The sequence below is a fragment of the Salvelinus sp. IW2-2015 genome, linkage group LG25 (genome assembly GCF_002910315.2).
Source record: "Salvelinus sp. IW2-2015 linkage group LG25, ASM291031v2, whole genome shotgun sequence".
NCBI classification, from domain to species: domain Eukaryota; kingdom Metazoa; phylum Chordata; class Actinopteri; order Salmoniformes; family Salmonidae; genus Salvelinus; species Salvelinus sp. IW2-2015.
In genome coordinates, this window is record NC_036865.1 from 10,982,819 (window position 1) to 10,993,897 (window position 11,079).

The window sequence follows — 11,079 nt, forward strand, 5'->3', positions numbered from 1 at the left end:
GCGCTAGTTTTTTTGAGGTTGATTCTTTCTTACATAGTAGGTATGAATACCTCATGTATCTGGTTGCCCTGTCAGGAGAGGGTATAGCTCGGCCAGGGAAAGACAAACATCCCTCCCTCTTTGATTAGTTGGCAGTCATTGTTTCACCCACAGTCAAATAACAGTGTTTAGTCTCCGGGCTCTTTGAAGTACAGCACTCCCACCCAATTAAAATCACTATGCAGCCAGAGGCACAATAAAGCTGCTGAGCTGGGTTCTGTTTGTACCACTTTGTTTGATCAGGTAGTGTATGGCATGTGCTATTGTTGTGTGTGTGTTTTGGGGAAGTCCTTACTCACAACTGTTTATCACAGTGGTGCTACATTTAAGGTTACATGCATTGATACAACATGATACAACAGTAGCTACTGTAGCCACAAGAGGAAATAAAATGGGGACCTGACCCTATGCACCCATTTTCAATATTTTCAGTATCTATAACAGGACACAGAGAGTAGCAGTGCTCCCTGCTAGCCTAAGGACAAAAGGACACTTGTCCCCTGGACACAGAGTTCATGTGAGAGCTGGCACAGGGGACAGTATTTCGCACAGCCTAGGAGCAGAAATGAACGGGAGAGAGAGCATGGAAGTGCATGTGGGCGTATGTGCGTGTCTGTGGTAAGGGCATTTGTGGGGTGTGTTAGCACTTTCTGATGCCTGCCAGGCATTGTAGTCAGTCGTACATAGCCATGCCACTCGAACCATGCATAGGCTGATAGGTGAGGTCCTTAGTGAGGTCCTTAGGATTACTCTAGAAATGTTGGTCCCATCCTTGTTCCATATTTGAAAATGTGTTTTGACTAAGTTATGGCATTCTAATAAACGCAACACGTTTAAGGTAATTTCTTGTCAAAATATTTGCCAGATTAGCATAACCAGAATGTTTAGTAGGTAATCAGTCTCTCAGAAGTACATCTATAAATTAGTATCCACTCTTTTGTGAGACAGGTAAACATTTATAAAGATAGCCGCTTAAATTTTGCAGTCTCTAATTATATCCTTTTCACAGGATATTGATTAATCCTTCTAATTGCAGGGCACGATAGTTTTAATAACGGGAGCATTTGTTTGCTGTTGAGCTGTAGAACCTGTCTGTAGCAACTACCACTGTGGGTTTGAGTGCAGATGACTCGTCGGCCACCAGAATCAAGATGTCCGACCTCAACCGGTGGCTGTCTAATTGCGTTTGCAAAACCACACGGGTGGTTTCGCTTATGGTCACATTTCCACGGCACCACAGAAAGCGTTTTCAACTTATTTGTAGTCAGTCCAAGAGATGTCCACTCTGTCAACCACATCTTCTGGTTCTTCAGTTCTATAGCAGGGTTTATGACTTATAGTGACTTGGGTCCATCCAGAGCATGTAATGAACCCATGCTGCRATAKACCCTTGTAATTACAACATTGACATGGCCAGCTGGCTTTGTGATTCAGGGAGCTAAAAACCTAACTCGTAAAAAATACACATTTATTGCAATGGTAAGATTAGATCCAATTAAATTAGTAAATTGCGACCAGAACACCCTACCAGSATCCCAGCTGTGATACAAATTGTATCAATTAGTGTTTTAGAATGATGACAAAGTGAATGTAAACACTGGGTTGTAAAATAAATAAAAGTGAGTGATGTATGCTTCCTACAGTATTAAATATTAGGCTGGAGCAGCGCTTCCTAAACTTGGTCCTCGGGACCCCAAGGGGTGCAGGCTTTTCTTTTCTTCCTAACACAGCTGATTCAAATGATCAGAGCTTGATGATTAGTTGACTCTTTGAATCATCTGTGTAGTGCTAGGGTAAAAAACAAAACGTACACCCCTTGGGGTGCCGAGGACCGAGTCTGGGAAACCCTGGGTTAGAGTAAAACGGTGAATTGGATATTAATTTCTCTCTGCCTCTCATGTTCAGAAAAAAACATTCAGTAAAATTAGAACGGTGTTACCGCTTCAAGAGAGCACCCTGCAATGTGGGCACCATGTAAACTGCCAGTAAGCATGTCTTCACATCTGGTCGATACCAAAAGCATCATTACGATGCATTATTATATGAATTTCATAATTTTAACTCGTGTCACTTTGTTCTGAATGTCCGGATGCCTGACAGGTGTTGACATCTCCTTGATGGAAAACTGAAAATCATTCATCTGGTGCATCTTCTGAACACGGTTGCAAAATTAACATATTATGGTCAACTGCTTAGTAAAAAAAAATCTAATAATCCAATCACATTTTATTTGTCACATGCGTCGCAAGCAAAAGGTGTAGACTAACAGTGAAATGCTTACTTACGGGTCCTTCCCAACAATGCAGAGAAAGAAAATAAAGAAAAATAATAACAGGAGGAATAAATAAAAACACAAGGAATAAATACACAATGAGCAACGATAACTTGGCTATATAAATGGCTAAAGGCCCAAGCCTGTGCAGTGAGGAATCTATATGGGTTCACGCATGCTCTCTACAATTAACGTWAGGCCCACTGAAGCTGCATGTCACTCATAACCAATTGAGGACTGCAATTAGCCATGTTCACCATCAGATAAATACTTGCTTGTATTTGCCATAAAAGCACGTTTCTGAAGGGATGTTATCTGTCATTCCTTAGAGGCATGGGGAGGCACCAGCCCTCTTCAGAAAGACAGTCATGTATATTTAGAGCGGTAAGGTTGACCTCTCTCTTGTAGGGTCAACATTTTAAAAAGCTGCTGCATCCACATAAAATCAGAAAAAAACTTAGAAACTTATGAGCAGGAATTTAGACTTTTTTTTTCTCCAGATTTCTTCCTCTCTCTCTCTCTCTCTCTCACACACACACACACACACACACACACACACACACACACACACACACACACACACACACACACCGTAGGAACATCGTGGGAACCCATTTAACCCCAGTAGCAGTATGCAGCTCCTTTAAATTGCATAAAGCGTTATTTATGTCATCCCAGTCGCATGATACGGTGCGGACAGGTCTTACAATAGTTCATGCTTAATTACTCTGCATGGGCTCTGCAGATCTGACATAAGTGAAGGTGGAAGTGAATCATGTGTCCTCCAGACGCCATTTGTCTGTTCTCAGTTGTTTACACCTCCATTACTCTATTTCCAGAGCAAAGAGGGTAGAATGGGGCAATATGTCTTCCGTGGTTCACTGGTTATTTTCTCCCCCGGACTGGTCATTCTCCGTTAACGGCCAGTGTTTGAACGGGAGAGAGATTTAAGCTCCTTTAAATAGATGTGTCTGCAAATCCAAGTCCTGTGTGGCAACAGGCAACATCAAAGCCTTGCTAAATCATAGAGAAATCAGAGCCTTGATTACAGTACGTCATATTGTGCCGAACTGTAGGCATTAGTAAAAAAAATAAAAAAATATTTTGTGAATGGGGTCCTCTGCTGTGGAGGCACTGAGGCATTGCTTTGTTTAGTTATCAACTTCCTCTCCTTCCACATCAGTGGGGTATTGTGTAGTTACATAATGCTTGTGTTAGTTTGGTTGTTGAAAATGTATGTTGCATAACCTTTGACAAGACTAATTGGGTTAGATTGACTACAGGCCCACTTTTTGGCATGTGAGTACACTGAGGAAAATCTCTGGACTTTATAAGTCACTGTTAATGAAATGTGTCCCATGGTGTGTATTACTCTATAAGTAGAAACCGTGGCTCTGTACATGATCCACGACCTGAACAAGCTAATGGCCTGTATAGCAGTCTAGCACGTTTAAAGATTCGTAGCGGAACAGTTTGGCTGTGTAACAACATAGAACCAGGCCAGGATGAAGGAGGGGACATCACTCTCACTCTGTTGAGAGTTGTTTTTTTTTTTAAACGAGGCAATCACCCTAAATGGATGGGCAAGGCCTTTCCTGTGATGTGGGGACAATTGCTGTGATCCATCTTGAACCATCGCTGTGACCCTCTCGTGTGATGCTGAGGTGAACTCTCTGGGTTCAGGAGGATGTTCACAGTCCCTAAGGCTAATTATTACAAATCACCTGCAGGTGTGTCTGGAGAAGGACCTTGTCCTGTTAGCTAGTGAGGACCTGTCCATAGCAGCATTCAACTCCATTAAGAACCAGAGAGAGAACACATCACTTCCCCATGTCTGCGATTGGACCACCATGCATGCTCAAATACAAATAACAGAACAAAATGTGTGCATACTCTTGATGCAAGGATTCTGAGGAAAATGATTTCTAATCAAATCAAAGCTTGCCTGAACACAGTACACCTTCCAGAGACCTTAAAAGTAGTTTCATATTTTCTTTCTTTCTGGTTTACCACATTATCAACATCTGTGGCTTTTTTAATATGAACATTACAACCTTTCTGCTCTCCCATGCATTATTTTATGGTGATACAGTCACAGGGCTGCACTCGTTCAAAGACCTGCTCAATCTTACATGGACTCTATTGAGCTAGAGCTGGCCTCCGTCTCCCCATGTCAGTGTCCCAGTCTCTCTTTCTCTCGTCTCTGTCCTTTACGGTGAAGGGAGGCCAAAACACAGAGCTGCTCCATTTTAAACAACACGATGTGAGGTAGATTACTGCGCCTGGTCCTTTGTGGTAGTAGCCCACGCCTCGAGCCTTCTGGCGGTGTGTGTGGTTTTCTCACACTTCTATAATTAGCCAAGCACTCCACCCTCAATGTTATTTTATTTTTGGATATTAAAGTATGGCTGACATCCATGTCAAATAAATTATAGGCCCTCAGTGCACTTATGGTCAGGTAATTTCGCTTTGGGGAGAGTGAGCGCTTGCCCCTTCAGCTCGACATCCGCTAAAGAATGAGGAAAGGCACCTGCCAGGCCATGGGCATCTCAGCCAGACCATAAACTCGAAACCCAGGCACATGTCTGCGCTGAATCGACACAGCTCACCCCCAGGACTTGGTATGGATTTTCATCACCTATATGTACTGTATTTACATTGCCAATGGCCAAGGGCTTGAATTGCAGTACTAATGGAATGGGACTTGCAGGGTTTTAGATAGCCGTTTGTAGCTTTCCCACGTGTGTGTTAAGACATTAAAGCTCAGGGCTTGAAATATTAGTGAACAGCAAGTGATTAGCATCAACTGCAACATTCAACAAACATGTTACATCTGATTTATTCCTTATGTTMTTCAATTGCCACATGCCCCATTGTTTGATTGATATTGATGAATTAAAACTCTAACACATCCTATAAGACCACTTGTTTGTGTCTGAAAAGGCATTGCAGTGAGCAGAGGGATGAGTCAATAAACATCTGGACATGTCTCTCTGCAGCCTTCTCACTGAAGAGTCCCACAAGCATGAAGAAATGCACAGGGTGCTTATTACCGTCTTTGGGGTCATCCTCCACCCCGCGCCCAATCCACCCTCCTTTGTCCCTCATTCACTTTGAGCCAATTGGTGAAGTTTAATAACGTGTAAGGAACTAGAAATTAGAAACAGCTACGCTGAGGTTTTCGAAAGCATGGAGTCGTTCAGCACAGATGTGGAGCGACAGTCACTTTAATGAAGAAAGAAAAACTATCAGGAGGAAAATCATTTGGTCTTGATCTATGAGCTTCATTTGTGCCGAGTGCTGAAATTGAACTCTCTGTGTATCATTTATTTTCTGTCAAAGTGTGTCATTGAATTGCACAGCTTATTTGCTTAGTTGCATTTGATATATTACCGATGTCCACAGCTAGTTTTCTTGTCTAAACGTTTCTGTGTCCCACCACATAATTGGACCCATGGCTCTCACCTTAGCTTCAGCTGGGTCCCATTGCTGAGCGTTAAAAGTTAATTTGCCAATTAGTTCACCACAAAAGCACTTTTAAATGCTGTGATTTCAAGTTTTTTTWAAATACATATATTTTACAAATGAAATCTTCTCACTCTATTGAGGGTATAGTTTCTCTTTTGGGGTTTTAAGGGTTTCTTCTTCTATAATTTCTGTCAATATGAGTGACATAGTTTTCCTTCTAATCTTTTTTAATTAAGTATGTTAAAAAGCAGCTTTTCTGTGTTGGAGTGTTGGAGTGTACCCCAACAACAGAATGCTGTGGGCATATACTGGTCATAAAAAATATTAATGCGAGTAGACTGCTGATTGGCCAGCTCATCCTCCTCAGGAGGATGACATCYTCCTCTAAGAGGAAATAATTAGCATTTTTTAAATGGAGATACAAATTTGAGGTGTTTTTTTTTTTAAGTGTTTTTTCTTCAATTTATGCTTTTGCCACAAATACGAGTATAGGATGATTCAATACCATTATTTGGGTATGAGTTAACAGAATATGAACTTCTAAAAGTTATTTTCACTGGACAGTTACTTTAAGGGTAAACAATTGAAGAATATTTGGAAAGTATTCAGACCCCTTGACTTTCCACATCTTGTTACGTTACAGCTTTATTCTAAAATTGATTCAAATGTTTTTTCCCTCATCAATCTACACCCAATAACCCATAATGACAGAGCAAAAACAGGTTTTTAGACATTTTTGCTAATTTATTAATAATAAATAACTGAAATATCACATTTACATACAATACCAGTCAAAGGTTTGGACACATCTACTCATTACAGGTTTTTACTTTATTTTTACTATTTTCTACATTGTAGAATAATAGTGAAGACATCACAACTATGAAATAACACATATGGAACCATATATTAACCAAAAAAGTGTTAAACAAATCAAAATATATTTTATATTTGAGATTCTTCAAAGTAGCCACCCTTTGTCTTGATGACAGCTATGCACACTCTTGGGATTCTCTCAACCTCCTTCATGAGGTAGTCACCTGGAATGCATTCTAGTTAACAGGTGTGCCCTTGTTTAAAGTTAACTTTCCTTCTTAATGCGTTTGAGCCAATCAGTTGTGTTGTGACAAGATAGGGGTGCTATTAATAAGATAGCCCTATTTAGTAAAAGACCAAGTCCATATTATAGCAATAACAGTTCAAATAAGGAAAGAGGAATGACAGTCCATCATCACTTTAAGACATGAAGGTCAGTCAATCTGGAAAATTTCAAGACACTTGAAAGTTTCCTCAAGTGCAGTTGCAAACACTTTCAAGCTCTATGATGAAACTGGTTCTCATGAGGACCGCCACAGGAAAGGAAGACCCAGAGTTACCTCTGCTGCAGAGGATAAGTTTATTCGAGTTACCAGCCTCAGAAATTGCAGCCCAAGTAAATGGTTCACAGAGTTCAAGTAACAGACACATCTCAAAATCAACTGTTCAGAGGAGACTGCGTGAATCAGGCCTTCATGGTCAAATTGCTGCAAAGAAACCACTACTAAAGGACACCAATAATAAGAAGAGACTTTCTTGGGCCAAGAAACACGAGCAATGGACATTAGACCGGTGGAAATCTGTCCTTCGGTCTGTTGAGTGGAAATTGTTGGTTCCAACCGTGGTGTCTTTGTGAGACGCAGAGTAGGTGAACAGATGATCTCCGCATGTGTGGTTCCCACCGTGAAGCAAGGAGGAGGTGTGATGGTGTGGAGGTGCTTTGCTGGTGACACTGTCTGTGATTTATTTAGAATTCAAGGCACACTTAACCAGCATGGCTACRAKAGCATTCTGCAGCYWTACGCCATKCCATCTGGTTTGSGCTTAGTGGGACTATCATTTTTTTATCAACAGGACAATGACCCAACACACCTCCAGGCTGTGTAAGGGCTATTTGACCAAGAAGGAGAGTGATGGCGTGCTGCATCAGATGACCTGGCCAGGCTGTGTAAGGGCTATTTGACCAAGAAGGAGAGTGATGGAGTGCTGCATCAGATGACCTGGCCTCCACAATCACCCGACCTCAACCAATTGAGATGGTTTGGGATGAGTCGAACCGCAGAGTGAAGGAAAAGCAGCCAACAAGTGCTCAGAATATGTAGGAYCTCCTTCAACACTGTTGAAAAAGCATTCCAGGGGAAGCTGGTTGAGAGAATGRCGAGAGTGTGCAAAGCTGTCATCAAGGCAAAGGGTTTCTAAAGAATTTTWAAATCTGAAATATATTTTGATATGTTTAACACTTTTTTGGTTACTACATGATTCTATATGTGTTATTTCATAAGTTTTGATGTCTTCACTATAAAAATAAAGAAAAACCCTTGAATGAGTAGGTGTGTCCAAACTTTTGACTGATATTGTAAGTGTTCTGACTCTTTACTCAGTACTTTGTTGAAGCACCTTTGGCAGCGATTACAGCATCTACATTTAAGTCATTTAGCAGACGCTCTTATCCAGAGCGACTTACAAATACAGCCTTGAGTGTTCTTGGGTATGATGCTACTGTACAAGCTTGGCACACCTGTATTTGGGGAGTTTCTCCCATTCTTCTCTGAAGATCCTCTCAAGCTCTGTCAGGGTGGATGGGTAGCGTCGGTGCACAGTTATTTTCAGGTCTCCCCAGAGATATTCAATCGGGTTCAAGTCTGTGCTTTGACTGGGCCACTCAGGGACATTCAGAGACTTGTCCCGAAGCCACTCCTGCGTTGTCTTGGCTGTGTGCTTTGGGTCGTTGTTCCTTTGGAAGGTGAACCTTCACCCCAGTTTGAGGTTCTGAGCGCTCTGGAACAGGTTTTCATCAAGGATCTCTCTTTACTTTGCTCGGTTCATCTTTCCCTCGATCCTGACTAGTATCCCAGTCCCTGCCGCTGAAAAACATCCCTACAGCATGATGCTGCCACCACCATGCTTCATCGTAGGGATGGTGCCAGGTTTTCTACAGGCGTTGGCATTCAGGCCAAATAGTTCAATCTTGGTTTCATCAGACCAGAGAATCTTGGTTCTCATGGTCTGAGAGTCCTTCAAGAGTCCTTCAAGTTTTGGCAAACTCCAAGTGGGCTGTCATGTGCCTTTTACTGGAATGGCTTCCGTCTGGCCACCATGAAGGCCTGATTGGTGGAGTGCTGCAGAGATGGTTGTCCTTCTGGAAGGTTCTCCCATCTCCACAGAGGAACACTGGAGCTCTGTCAGAGTTACCATTGGGTTCTTGGTCACCTCTCTGACCAAGGCCCGTCTCCCCCGATTGCACAGTTTGGCCAGGTTGCCAGCTTTGGTGGTTCCAAACTTCTTCAATTTAAGAATTATGGAGGCCACTGTGTTGTTGGGGACCTTCAATGCTGCAGAAATGTTTTGGTACCCTTCTCCAGATCTGTGCCTCAACATAATCCTGTCTCTGAGCTCTTCGGACAATTACTTCTGGCTTGGTTTTTGCTCAAACATGCACTGTCAACTGTGGGACCTGGTATAGACAGATGTGTGCCTTTCTAAATAATTTCTAATCAATTTAATTTACCAGAGGTGGACTCCAGTCAAGTTGTAGGAAAATCTCAAGGATGATCAATGGAAACAAGACGCACCTGAGCTCAATTTCGAGCCTCATAGCAAAGGGTCTGAATACTTTTGTAAATAAGGTATTTCTGTTTTCACTTTGTCGTTATGGTGTATTGTGTGTAGATTTATGAGGATTCATTTTTATTTAGTCCATTTTAGAATAAGGCTGTAACGTAACAAAATGTGGAAAAGGGGAAGGGGTCTGAATACTTTCCGAATGCACTGTACATAGGTGTATAGACTTCATCTAGCCTCATCTCCTTTGGACGTCTATATGTTCCCTGTGTTATTACTGTAGGATTGTACATTGTAATCTGTATGACCAGTTGCCTATAGATAGCTTTTTCGGTCAGTCCCAAAGTGGCCAACCAAGCTTTAATCTAACCCAGCCAATCAAGATTTATGAAACAAARCCTGAGGGAAAATGAAATGAAAACATACCCTACCACTTATCATATATCATTACCATCATTAATGAGAACTTAGATGACATATCTAAAGAACAGAGCCGAATGATTCAATTACACTAAGTGAGATCATTGGACAAGGTTTATTTTGAGAACCGCAGTCTGATGAGAAGTGCTGTTTCAGCACCAGATCCTGGTTTCATGGTTTGGGCCTACTTTTGTTTGGTCATGCCCTTTGGCTACAGACTGCACTGTGCCCAGACCCCAGTTGACTTATTTAGATCTTGGTTTGGCCCGCTTGGATTGTGATTCGTAACCAATAGCACTGTGGATGGTCAAGATGTGCCTTGCTAAATGAAAGCCATCTGTAAGAGTTGATGTTTACTGGTAAGAGTTTTTGGTTGCACTTATTAACATTGTACCCTTATGCCTTATAGTTACTCCATAAACTTTGATAACCAGAATGTAACTACACAGTTGGTAACTGGAAAATAAAGGAACGTTTCCATTTTCTGTTCAAATTACTTACTCACATATTGACCCTTTAGTGACACCATATGTTAAATGCCAAGTGTGCAAATTGATGGAAAGTTTGATATTGTTGTGCTTTCTTCTGCTGTGTTCTTCATTGTTTAATTTAGTCTGTGAATGAGTCTCATAAGACAATGAAATATTTGTCTATGAGKAGGTCATCTCTCCGTCAACACATGGTAATGGCCAGGTGAAAAACATATCAGCCTAAAGGAGCTGAAGAACTATAGAGTAAAATAAACAGAGCAGTCTGAGAATCTCTGCTTCCAGTTAATCAGCCTGTTGGCTGCTATCTCTCACTGTTCACAGCAGAGTGTGTGTGTGTTTGTGTGGTGGGGTGGACTGCGGTAGGCGACCTGCATTATGTGTTTTTTAACAAAAAAACTAGTAGGGGAAAAAAACATAATTATGTTTATCTTGTCCCCCACAATGGCTGCGCGAGATCCACCCCCCCTCCTCCCACCTCCCCCCCAATCCCCCCCCACTCCCACACCCCCCCGATCCCCCCTCCCGCGAACCCAAATTCCCTGACACGGTCGGCTAATTTATTATCTTTTTTTTTTTCTTTTTTTTTCTAGGGCACGGGCGTTTAATGACATTTATAAGCCGTTAGGCGGAACATTCATAGGCCCAGTAGGGTAAGAAATTAGGCGTTAGGGTTAGGTTAGGGAAAATAGGATTTGAGTGGGGACACCTTGACAATCTGTAATGTCGATCAAGGTTGTTAGCGTTCCACAAGAATCTTTGTGTAGACCAGACACTGTGTATGTGTGTGTGTGT